Source organism: Protopterus annectens, chromosome 2.part2 (assembly GCF_019279795.1).
Source record: "Protopterus annectens isolate FY-2018-M chromosome 2.part2, PAN1.0, whole genome shotgun sequence".
Lineage (NCBI taxonomy): Eukaryota > Metazoa > Chordata > Ceratodontiformes > Protopteridae > Protopterus > Protopterus annectens.
The window spans coordinates 90,252,497-90,264,580 of NC_056730.1; the positions used below are offsets into that span (position 1 = coordinate 90,252,497).

General features: G+C 38.6%; 1 protein-coding gene across 1 annotated transcript in view; it reads right to left on the reverse strand.

Moving 5' to 3' along the window:
* Window positions 1-12,084, reverse strand: part of FUT9 (fucosyltransferase 9) — a 1,107,964-nt gene that overhangs the window by 407,289 nt on the left and 688,591 nt on the right. Inside the window, exon 2 of the mRNA XM_044063775.1 lies at window positions 1,692-1,760. The gene's annotated coding sequence lies outside the window, so the exon portion shown is untranslated. The remainder of the gene's footprint in view (window positions 1-1,691; window positions 1,761-12,084) is intronic.

A 12,084-nucleotide genomic window follows, 5' to 3' on the forward strand; every position in this document is an offset into this window, starting at 1 on the left:
ATCAGCAGAAAGTACAAATTAATAGACTAAGCCAACATGGATCTATAGGGAAGAACTGGCATGTATCAGAATGTGCAGCTAAACATCTGTGTGCAGAGTGGTGACCAGAGGATTGCATTTATGTTCACTACAGCACATGCATAATTGGCACTGCTGTGTAAGGAGAACATTGTGATGATAAAAATGGCGTACAAATGTTTACATATATGAACTATGAATACTTAATATATTGCTGTGCCTTTTGGAACTAAAAGCAATCCCGCTATGTAAGGAGTCTGGTGAACAAGGGGGTGTAGAGCTGGAGATGTGAGATGAAGCTGTTAACTGCCTTTCTGTTATGTTGCCATTTGCTGAGTAATGGAAGGTGATGCTGTATTTCAAACACTGGTGTCTCCTGACATTCTTAACATCACTGAACAAGATGACAGGCTAGGTGCGCATTGTGACATAAACAATAATAGCAACAACAACGCATATCAGTAGGAAAGCATTCTGGACACACCAGTGGGGTATGCCACTTAATTATAACCTATACAGTCTACAGTAAAACAGATGGCAGTACAGGCATAAGATACAGCTAGACATATCTCACAAACTCTGAGCATTAAAATGATTATACTTGTCTTTAAACATCATAGCAGAAGTTCAGAAAGAAGTACATTCTTATTTTTTTACATTAAAAGGTCTTAATATGCTAGAATGTGTACAGTAAATGATATGGAATCTTTGTGCAGACTATTGAATTACTTAGTAAGGTATGTACCCTTAAACAGGTCTGACTTTATGAAGAAAATCAGTAACTAAAAGGAGAAGGCTAATTTTGATGGCCCAAATAATTGTGCTATGCCTAAATCTTCCCACATGAGAAATATACAACTGGTGAGTGGCATAAGCGTAGACATGAAGCAAGTAAGTAGTCACTGTATTCCCAATGGTACTGTATCATTTCATATAATGGAGTGACAAAAGTGTAAAAGGAAGCTATAGAAGAATGATGCAGGAAAGACAGACAGTGTAGAAGTATGCAAATTATGCACAGCAAGAAACATCTGCACAAAGGATACACAGGTAAAACAAGGCCATATGTCTGGCTAGCACCTTCATATAAACCAGTATGTGCCAAAGGACAGAACATAAGCAAAGGGAAGTGTAGATAACTGGACATGTGCATCATTCCTTACCCTCTTATTGTTATATAACATGTGGATTGCCTTGATGGCCTGGGCTCAGAAAATGATACCCCTGTAACAGTAAAAGCTGCTGAGTAAATCCAGGTTCCACTCACTGAACGGAAGAAGTTGCTCCAGACATTTGGATAGTAGAGAATGCAGGGACCTCCAGTAGTGTACTACAAATGGTAGCACTCTTTCCAGTTCATAATTCTGTTACCTAAACTGTCACTGAGAGGTGGCCTACAGTCCACAAATTGCCACCAATAGTATTAACCTGCACTAGCTAAACAAGTAATTGTTCCTCTCCTTACTGTGCTTCAGTCTTTGATGTGGGTAATACTATGTTACCCACCAAGCAGCCTCCTGTTCAGCTGTTTGATAGGATAGCTGGCTTGTCGCAGTATGTAACCATATAGAACTAAAAGCATGGTGTGATATAAAGCAGGTTCTAGCAGTGACCTACCTGTAAAAAGTAATTCTGCATGCATGAGGTGCTTCAAACAAACAAAATATACTCACCTAAATAGCACTGCATGTAATCGTGTCGATGACAGGATATTTCTCTGGCATCCTTATACACAGCATCATCTGTTAAACAATAAAAAATACAGTAATGAGGTTTAATGCATAGGACTAGTTGGTACACATTGTAGTATATCAGAAAATGAAGTCTGCAGTGCCCAATTTGAGGGCAAGCCCTTCAACAATAAATCAACAGCAGATTAAAGGCCAGCACTTTTCATACCAGTGTGGAACCAATTACCTCTATGTAGTACTTTGGCACAGAATGTGTCTCAGTGACCCACCATCTGTAGATAGAAAAGACTTGAGCACCCTGTACATTTTACAAGATATAGAAGGGTTACCTGCTAACATGGACAGTACAGAATAATGTGGGATGTACAAGAAGTTGGGAGTGCATTCTCTCATTTGTAGGCAGTAGTGTGCAGAGGCAGCTATTCTCTCAACATGCAGACACATAAACTAATTCACAACTCAGTTCAGTAGTCACTTCCCAGTGATATACCATTACATACATAAAATCCTTTGATCCCTGAATTAGAAACCGGCCTGACCTTATGAGAGAAACAGCCATCATTCCATGCAATCCTGAATACATTCATTCCCAAAAGAATCCTAAATGGTATGAACCCATGTACAATGCATATCAGGTTGTGCTCACTAATACACATCCTTAAATCCAGTTTGCTTTTTTAAGTCAGTATTCCCAATACATGCACAAATAACCATGAATACTAAGGTTAATTCTATGTTATCTGTGGCCTTGAAATGATTCAACAATTAAAAAATATATAGCACTGATGTTATTTTCCATGGTAACCTCATGGGCCTCCACTACAGGAGGTTTAAGGTGTCACACAGTGAAAATTCTCTAGCTTTGCTGGGTTTTTACTGCAGTTTTTACTGAATGGTTTGTCTGTGTGTCCTTTTTACCCTTTGGTTTGGATGTTAATTGGGATATATTGAAGGCACGTTAATCTTTATGGGCATCAACTGGGTTTAAAGACAGTGTGTTTCTGAAGTATAGCCAAACTAGCCACTTATGCTGTGCTATAAGGTCAATAAAAATGCCAAAACATGCATGTCCACAGCTAATGGGCTATGGCTTTATTGGACTGAATGTAACTATGTCGTTGTGTCTTTTGGCTTTTCCCGGTTAGGGGTCGCCACAGTGGAACTCCAGTCTGCTAATGATTGGCAGTAGATTTTTATGTGTCGAGTTGCCAGCTCTGACGCACAACCTTCAACAAAGGTATGCCTATTCATGCATGTCTCCACCCAGAAGACGCTCTAGCTGAGAATGGAACAGGGCAGCATGTAACTATAAAGACTTAAAAAAAAAAAATCATGGACATTCAGAAGCCATGTAGCTGAAACAATTGATGACCTTAAAGGGTCATTTGCATATATCCCATGGGCCTCCACTACAGGAGGTTTAAGCTATCACACAGTGAAAACTCTAGCTTGGCTGTTTTTTTTTTTTTTTTGCAGTTTGTGTTGTAGCACTATACAGAGTTAGAAATCAAGAGATTATGTTACGTGTATGCAGCTTATTACTTGCCAGTCTTAATGGTAGCTCCTGTTGATATAATCTATACAGTGTACTTTCCATTTACTGGTGTACTGCAAATGTTATATAACTGTAACAGGTGTAAAACCCAGCCAAAATATACAGTGTGTACAACATGCAATGTGTTCTGCAGGAAACCGCAAGTACTGCTTGTATAGGCCTGGATTACCATAAAAACCAGTATACAAAGTGATAGAGCATCATGTGTATCACCAGTACTCCTTGTAGAACTGTTTGGCTGGGACATGAGCTAGGGCACCTATTGTATCTGGATGTATAGTGTGGGAAGGCATGTCAAGAAAGTAGAATATGTAGAATATAGCCGCTGTATTCGTTCAGCTATTGTGTGCATTTTGGGGAGGAAAGCAGCTCTGTCTGCGAGTGGGTTTGTATAATACAGGTGCCAACATCTGCAGGTACATATTGCAAAATAACCAAACAAGGAATGTCAGAAAATGAGTCTTATACCAGGCCCTTCTATATTTTTGTTCAGCTGGAAAGTAATCTGCATGAGCAGAAGAAAGCAGACATGAATAACATATTCCATCAGTCATGGCTTTGCTGTATACATGCACTTTTCAAGGTAGACCAGTACCATGACACAGAGCCATAACTGGCTCATTAACACCTGAGAACAAAATGGCTGTTCCCCAGTCTGGTTAGTGCTGTGGCTCTCCTCACCTCAGGAGCAGCCAGGTCCCTTTCTATGCCTTCAACACTAAGTGTGGGAGGAAAAAAAATCATCTTTCTTAAAAACTGCAGCAAACTGCTAACCACATATTAACCAGTGTCTTACTTGATTCCACTTCTGTATTGGCATTCAGAAATGTCAGTACAGACATGAATATCAATACTTCACTACCAATTGATTGGCATCTCCTGAGCATGCTTCATAACACCTTGTACTCAGGGAGGCCACTTCCTTCAACCCACTCTAGCCATGTCTCTGCCACAACATCCAAAAGAAAATATTTATATATCAAGCATGGACAGTGACATCCACAAAAAACACGCATTGCACCAAATGATGAATTTCAGGTAGTCATCCAATAGAGGCTGTCCAATTCAGAAATCCACAAGTCTCAGCCGTTCACTTCAACTGTTTATTAAAAAACACACAGCACAAAAGATATCAGATTAAGAGCTTTCATCTCTTATCCAGAGACTTCATCAGAATCAAATACCTACAAGGCAAGTTCATTTAAATAATCAATCTATTGCACAAGCATCCACTTCATCGGTTAAGTATACAATTGATAAATTGTGCATTCACAATTAAAGTGCAAAAGCTCTGCTTGTAAAACAACAACAACTATACATTAATATTTAATAAAATAATATAAGATGTATTTCATGTAGATGATATTATGGTCTAGTAGGTGTTTTATATATATTTAATGTAATTAATGATTTTAGGACAGCACACATACATATTGCACATATTTCTTATTTTTTCTGATTTTAGAATATATTAACAGCATATTTATATACATATTTTAATAATAATATATATTTACAACATAATAGTATATATTTATTTATTCATTTGTACTATTAATAATAATAATGGGCACATTATTTCTAACATAAGGGGTGGCGTAAGCCACATAACTTTGGGGTAGGCTTATAAATGCCTTAGGGCAGATAGCCTAGTATAAACCTATGAACCTATGAACCTATGAGCAATATATGTTTTTTTGTTTTTAGCTTGAGGAAGTACATTTAAGTAATGGCATCAATGCATAGAAAGGATGTGACATGTTGTTTTACAAGCAGAGCTTTTGCACTTTAATTGTGAATGCACAATTTATCAACTGTGTACTTAACCGATGAAGTGGATGCTTGTGCAATAGATTGATTATTTAAATGAACTTGCCTTGTAGGTATTTGATTCTGATGAAGTCTCTGGATAAGAGATGAAAGCGCTTAATCCGATATCTTTTGTGCTGTGTGTTTTTTAATAAACTGTTGAAGTGAACGGCTGAGACTTGTGGATTTTTGAATTGGACAGCCTCAATTGGATGACTACCTGAAATTCATCATATGGACAGTGACATATTGTAGAGCATAAATCCATCCATATGTCCATCCCATAGGCCATCTGGCTGAAAATGTGCATAATGTACTAAAGCCAGTATGGAGCCACTAGCCATAAATCTATGATGATGGCCAGATGTGTGACAATATGTAATTCTATTTGCATGTCATAGCATAATGAAAGGTGGTGGGAGGAGTCATTGTACTGATAATTTCACTGATATAGAGATGTCACTCTAACTATAGCCAACACATGACCATAACTCGTAGCTCTTTGGCCAGTATAGGTGATATAGAGTATCTGATCTCCTGTAGGCTAAGATTATTCAGGACATGAATGTTGGGAAACAGCACAGGTACAATAACGAAGTATATCAGTTTTAACTAACAAATATCAGAAACAATATCTGTAACATTAATGTCCAGAAAAAGAGTATAGATGAGTGACCACTGGAGTATGGTATTCTACTAGCACATCTGGTGGTGATTAGATCTTAGATACTACAGTCAGGTGATAAATATTGAGATGGACTATCCAGGAGAGGAACACGGCCATACCATGTAGATGGTAACAGTATAGATGAACTTTTAATTGATTACTTGTTTAGTTAATTTTGCTCTTTTGTCTTGATGACTGTATTGAAACCCCTATGCCTATGGTATGATTTCAGGCTAAACCCCAAGTAATATTACACACACTGGAAACATTTTGGCCCAATCACTCTGTAAATACTTGTACTCTATATGTGGGAGCTATAGAATCTCGTTACATTATGAGATATGAGTAGCATTTTTCCAGAAATGTAACATGGAGGAGACCGACCTCACTTTAAAAGGCAGTATGGGTAGAGAAAATGTTGTGTGTGTGCAGGTGTATGTCATGTGTGCTTGTGCCTGCATGTGTACATGTATCTGTCAGGGTGTGTGTTTATGTCTGTGCGTAAAATTTAGATTTGCTTCAATAATCTGTGTGTTGAATCTTGAATGCATTCACTAAAAATTAACAGAATGGTTCTGACAACTGTCCATCATAACCCTAAGTGCTTAAACTGCAAATGTTCCCAAATTATCTATTATTTTGTCCACTGTGCAATGTCCTTGATGTTTTATATATATAAGATGGATTTGCTGGGTAAAAATTCAAGTTTCACAGTCTCAGAAGCTTACAGTTTTAGGCAGTATAATTATGACCAGAATTATTCTCCCAATGCTACCAGTATGATTCTCAAGGCTACTGCAACACATTGTGATGTGGCAAGTTGCAGAAAATGTCTTAAATGAAGTAATTATCTATTAACAGAGAAAGCTATCGATATCCCATTTGTCATCTGAGCAGTTCCGGAGACATCAGTAATGCAATGATATTGGCTGGTTACCCCCAAAAATAAGGAAAGCAAAATGCTGTAGTTTCCTTCCCAGAAACCACATAAAAGAGAAGACAACTACTGTACCTAACACAAAAAACAGAGAAACATAAGAGAACTATTTCAGTACCCCAGCGGAACTGTCCAAGTACCAAATAAGAGCATATTTTATGAAAAAAAATGTTAAAAGAACATAAAGGCACAATCTGAAGAGAGGGTTTGACAGAAGAGTATTAACAATGAATGCTTAACTCCTGCATTATTGCATGTTTTCTTCTTTTTCTTAAGTGCAATGCCTCATAATCTAAACACATTCATTTTTGTATCCCTTTCCCTAAGAGATCTAGAATCTCTCTCATTTTATCTGATGACAAATACTAACTTGCAGTTGAAATAAAATAGAGGAATTCAGAAGTTACTATATAACTACTCCAGTTGATGAAAGTTTCACAATCAAATCTGCAAACTATAGAACAGTTTAAGCTGATATATTTCTATATCTATATATATATTTATATATATACATATACACACACAAACACAAACACATACACACACACACACATATATATATATATATATATATATATATATATATATATATATATATATATATGTTTGTTTTATATTGTATTTTACCAAAAATATCAAAATAATACATTTTAAACAATAGACATGCATAGTTGCAACACCAATGACTAACTATCTCCAGAAGACAATATGTACTCAAATTAAGTAGGGGGCTATGCCCCCACACCCCCAATGTGGGGGGCTGTGGCCCCCACACCCCCTAACTATATATATACTAACTCCAGGATCACACTAAAGTAGGGAAAAGGGTGTATACCTTGCCTTACAGTACTCTACACAGTGCCATATATACTCATTGCAGTTGAGTGAAATGAGTTTTCAGTGAAGTGGTCAGGGTCAAATGAAATTTAGTGAAATGAGATTCAATGAAACAAAGTAGACCCATATATACATATACATACATATATGTTTTTATTAATTCTTGTTATATTACTATGCTCAGCATACATTATGAAACCTGTTTTGTGTATTATGCTGGATGTACTGTATTTGTATAAATTGATGTTGGAGCTTTTCTCCCCGGGCCTCTGCTGAAAATGGACCTGGTCCAGTCAGAATTTCCCCTTTTAACAAATGTAAAATAAAATAAAATAAATAAATAATATATATATATATATATATATATATATATATATATATATATATATTTTTTTTTTTTTTTTTTTTTTTTAATTAACTTCATATAAATTGAGAGCTACATCTGTATAGGTCTGCTCTTCTACTTGAGATGAAATAAATATGAAATAAATATTGAACTGGTCTTTTAAAATGCGTTTTGTTTTACTGGCATTGCCAAGCATAATAATATTATAGATTCATAGGTAAGTACTAGGGCCTATATACGCCTAGCCAAAACAAGTTCCCTGGCTTTCGCCAGAATTGCTACCCAAGAAATTTATTTTCCTGTTTCCCCTGTCGAACAGAGCCACAGAAGTTATCCCGGAGGTGAATTTCCTGTTTCCCATCCAATTGTTGAGATTTCTCTTAAAGAGGAGCTTTTCTTGACATGAATGGGTAGTCTGTTCCAGGGCTTGGGAAGTCTCTGGGACAGGAATCTATCCCTCCAGCATGTTCTATTTATTGTGGTGACAAGGTTTAGGTCCCAGGAGCATCTGGCCTGGACAGACTGGGAATTCTTTAAGTGTAGCATGTCCATCAAATCTGGGTTAGATATGGCTTTGCAGGTTAGGCAGAGTTCACCTCTGAGTAGGCGATATGCGATGGGGTAGAACTGGAGTTTTTTGAGACGGTCTGCATATGGCATCTGATTGAGGCCTGTAATCCTCTTAGTGAGGTATTTCTGTGGCCTTTCTAGTTGTTGTGGATGTCTTGCGAGGTACATGCCAAATGGGACATTGTACTCGATAATGGGTCTGACGAGGGATGAGTAAAGAGGAACGATGACCTCTCTTTTTCTGGAGGAGAACCCCTTTGTGATGAGGTGTGCCATGTAGCAGGATTTCCTGACTACTATGGCAATATAATTATCAAAGTAGCGACTACTGTCCACCTGTGTCCCAAGGTCTCTTATCACACCTTTGGTGTTTAGTAGTCTACTGCCTATGTGGTAGTTCATGGGTATGGTGTATTTTCCAAAGGGGAAGACAATGCACTTCTTGGCATTGAGCTTTAGGCCATGACTTTGACACGAAGCATCAGTCTCAGTGAGGCCTCTTTGTATAATGTCTATATCCTTAGGCGAATCTATTATGGCTCCTAGTTTGCAGTCATCTGCGAACTTCATTAGCCAGAGACCAGCTGTATTAGTCTGGACTTCTGATAAGTAGATACTGAACAGGAGAGGACCCAGGATGTGTGGCACTCTGCTTGTCACTTGTCTGAAGTCAGATTTGGAGTTGACTACTTTCACTGTGTGTGTTCTATCAGTGAGCCAGTTGGCCACCCATCTTGTGAGATAGGGATTTATGCCCAGTCCAGTGAGTTTATCTATAATACCAGAGTGGGGAATGGTGTTGAAAGCCTTGGCGAGGTCAAGATAGGCTGTGTGTACCACCTTACCCTCATCTACGGCTCTGGTGACTGCTTCAAAAAGTCAATCAGGTTTAGGAGGCATGATCTAATTTTTACACACCCAAACTGGTTGGGGTCCAAAGTTTGGAGGTTACCTATGTCTTTGTTTATAAGCTCCAGGATGATGCGTTCCATGGCCTTGCAGACCAGGCTCATCAGGTTAATGGGGCGGCAGATCCCGGGGTCAGTGGTGGCACCCCGTTTGTGGAGTGGAACACCCATCGCTGTGCATCATTCCATAGGCACAAAGCCTGAAGTGAGGCTTTGGTCAAACATGGTACTTAGGTGGGGTGCCAGTTCGTTCTGTGGTACATGCAGAACGCAGCCTGGGATGTTGTCTGATCCCATGGATGCTGTGTTTTTGGCTTTGGAGAGTGTGGTCTTTACTTGTGCATCTGTAATTACAGGGGCTTTGCAATCTTCCAGTATGGAGATGGGCCCTTTAGGGGGAGAAGGGGGTAAAGTTTGCACTGGACCTGTCTGCCAGGATGTTGGCAATATCAGTTGGTTCAGTAAATCTACTGCCATTGTGCTGTAGCTCAGAGCAGATCTGTTGCCATTGAGATTCTTGACATGGCTGTAGAATGCTTTGTGGGTGTCTTTAGAATCTATGGAGATTTTATTTTCATAACTAGCTTTGGAGGATTTTATGAAGGATCTCAACTTCTTACTGAGGCTGACCATGGAGTTCCTGCCATCATGGGAGTTTACTCTTTTTATTTCTTTATTATCATTAAACATGGATTAGGTAATACATAAAGCTATGTTTGATAGAGTTGTGATTTCTCACAGAGAAAATAATGAGGTAAATTTCTTGTCTGTGGTATACAGAAGTGAAGAGCCACCAAAAATGCTCCCTAAATATGAGTGACCTACGTGACAGAAGAAGAAGGCAAAAAGAGAGAGGCAAGGAAATGTTTTCCTTTTGACATTCAAAGAAGGTGAGTACATTGCTCAGCACAGCAAAAATTTAATCGTTTAAGGAAATGCATACTGGTTAGAAATTACTGCATTTCAATGAATCCCCCTTCTTTGAAGTACAATGATCTTGCATTAGTGTATATAAGTAGGGGAGTAAGATGGCATAGTTCCCCACATCAGGAGCTGCAAGCGGCTTTCACTTGCAAAACTCTTTTAATGTGCTACAACAGCACAGTTTTAAACTGCATTTAAAATGACAAACTTTTAGGTCTCATGGCATTGAATCTTGAATGCCTAATACAGCACAATATGTGGTGGAAAAATATGAGCTCTAACAAACATGATAAATGTTAAAGCACAATATGTGGAGGTAAAATATGGACCATAACAATCTAGATAAATGTTTACGCACTATTATTGTTGTGCATAGTATGGGGAAACAAAGTTCTTATACTTGTGGCTTTACATTCAGGAAAACAGCAAAAATGGTCACAGACCTTAATGAAGAAGTATTAACACAGTCTAACCTGCCAAGAACAACATTTCAAGACCCTACATATCACTCCTATTAAAATCACTCATTGCAAAATATGCTCAGGCATCATTAATCACTGGAATGTTGCTCTGAAATTATGAGGCCTTAAGGTATATCCCTGTATAATCTTAAGACACTAGTCATGCTGGGAGACATCAATGCTCATGTAGATAACAACGCAGATACTTGGAGGGAAATGATTAGGATGAATAGCTTGCCTGTCCGCTCCTGGAATTGTGTGCATGACATGGGCAAGCACAATGTTCAAACAAAGGGCTGCTCATTTGTGTACTTGGTACCAGCACACCTTTGGGAAAGGTCAATGTTAGACTTTGCAGTTCTGTCTTCAGATCTGATGCCATATGTTGGTGACATGCAGATCAACAGAAGTGCTAAGCTGTCAGCTGGTCACCATTTGGTGGTGAGCTGGATCAGATGGCCAAAGTAGTAACTGGATTCACCTAGGAAAGGCAAACATACAGAAAGGGTGTCATGAGAACTTTTAGCTGATGCTTCTGAACAAAGTAAGTTCAACTTCCACTGCCACAACAGCCTTGTTCATATCTTAGAGGAGGTTATGGATATGGCGTCAAAATGGACCTTACTTAATGCATCAACAGTTAAGGTGGTTGCAGAAATCTGTGGCCAAAAAAGGTGGTCTGGGTTTGTCAAAGTGGTAGCCCTAGAATATGGTGCTGGACATCAGTGCTGAGGGAGTTCTCCAGATCTAACTAATATGTATTAACAAGCCAGAAAGGCAGAAAATGTGGTAGTCATGTATAGGGTCATAGTTACTCACTAGGTCATGTATGAGGTCATAGTTACTCGCTAGGCTATTGCTCTGCAAGGATCTTAAAAAGCTTAGCCTTACATTACCTTTGCAGTTTTTAGCCCTTATATTTTGGGTACAGAGGAGGCCTAGAAGTGGCAATGCAAAATGACTTTCAGATGGCTTCAAAGCAGTTCTGCCAAACCATATGGTGACTCAAGAGACGTGAGCAGGACATCGTCTAGATACATTTAAACAGGGGTGGAGAAATACTGACCTCAGACTGAGACATTGTTGAGAGGAGGAAGGAACATTTTGAGGAACTTCTAAGTCTGATGGACATGCCCTCTTTTGAAGAGATTTAATAGTCATGTCCTCCTCCGAAGATATTTGATGTACATGTCCTCTTCTGAAGAGATTTGGTGGACATGTCCTCCTCTGAAGAGGTGTGGTGAATATATCCTCCTTTGAACAGACATTGCCAGAAGCAGAGGGGTAAGATTAAATACATTTTTGTAGAAGAAATAACTGTAGTAGTTAAACAGCTCTGCAATGGCAAGGATGTGGGAGTG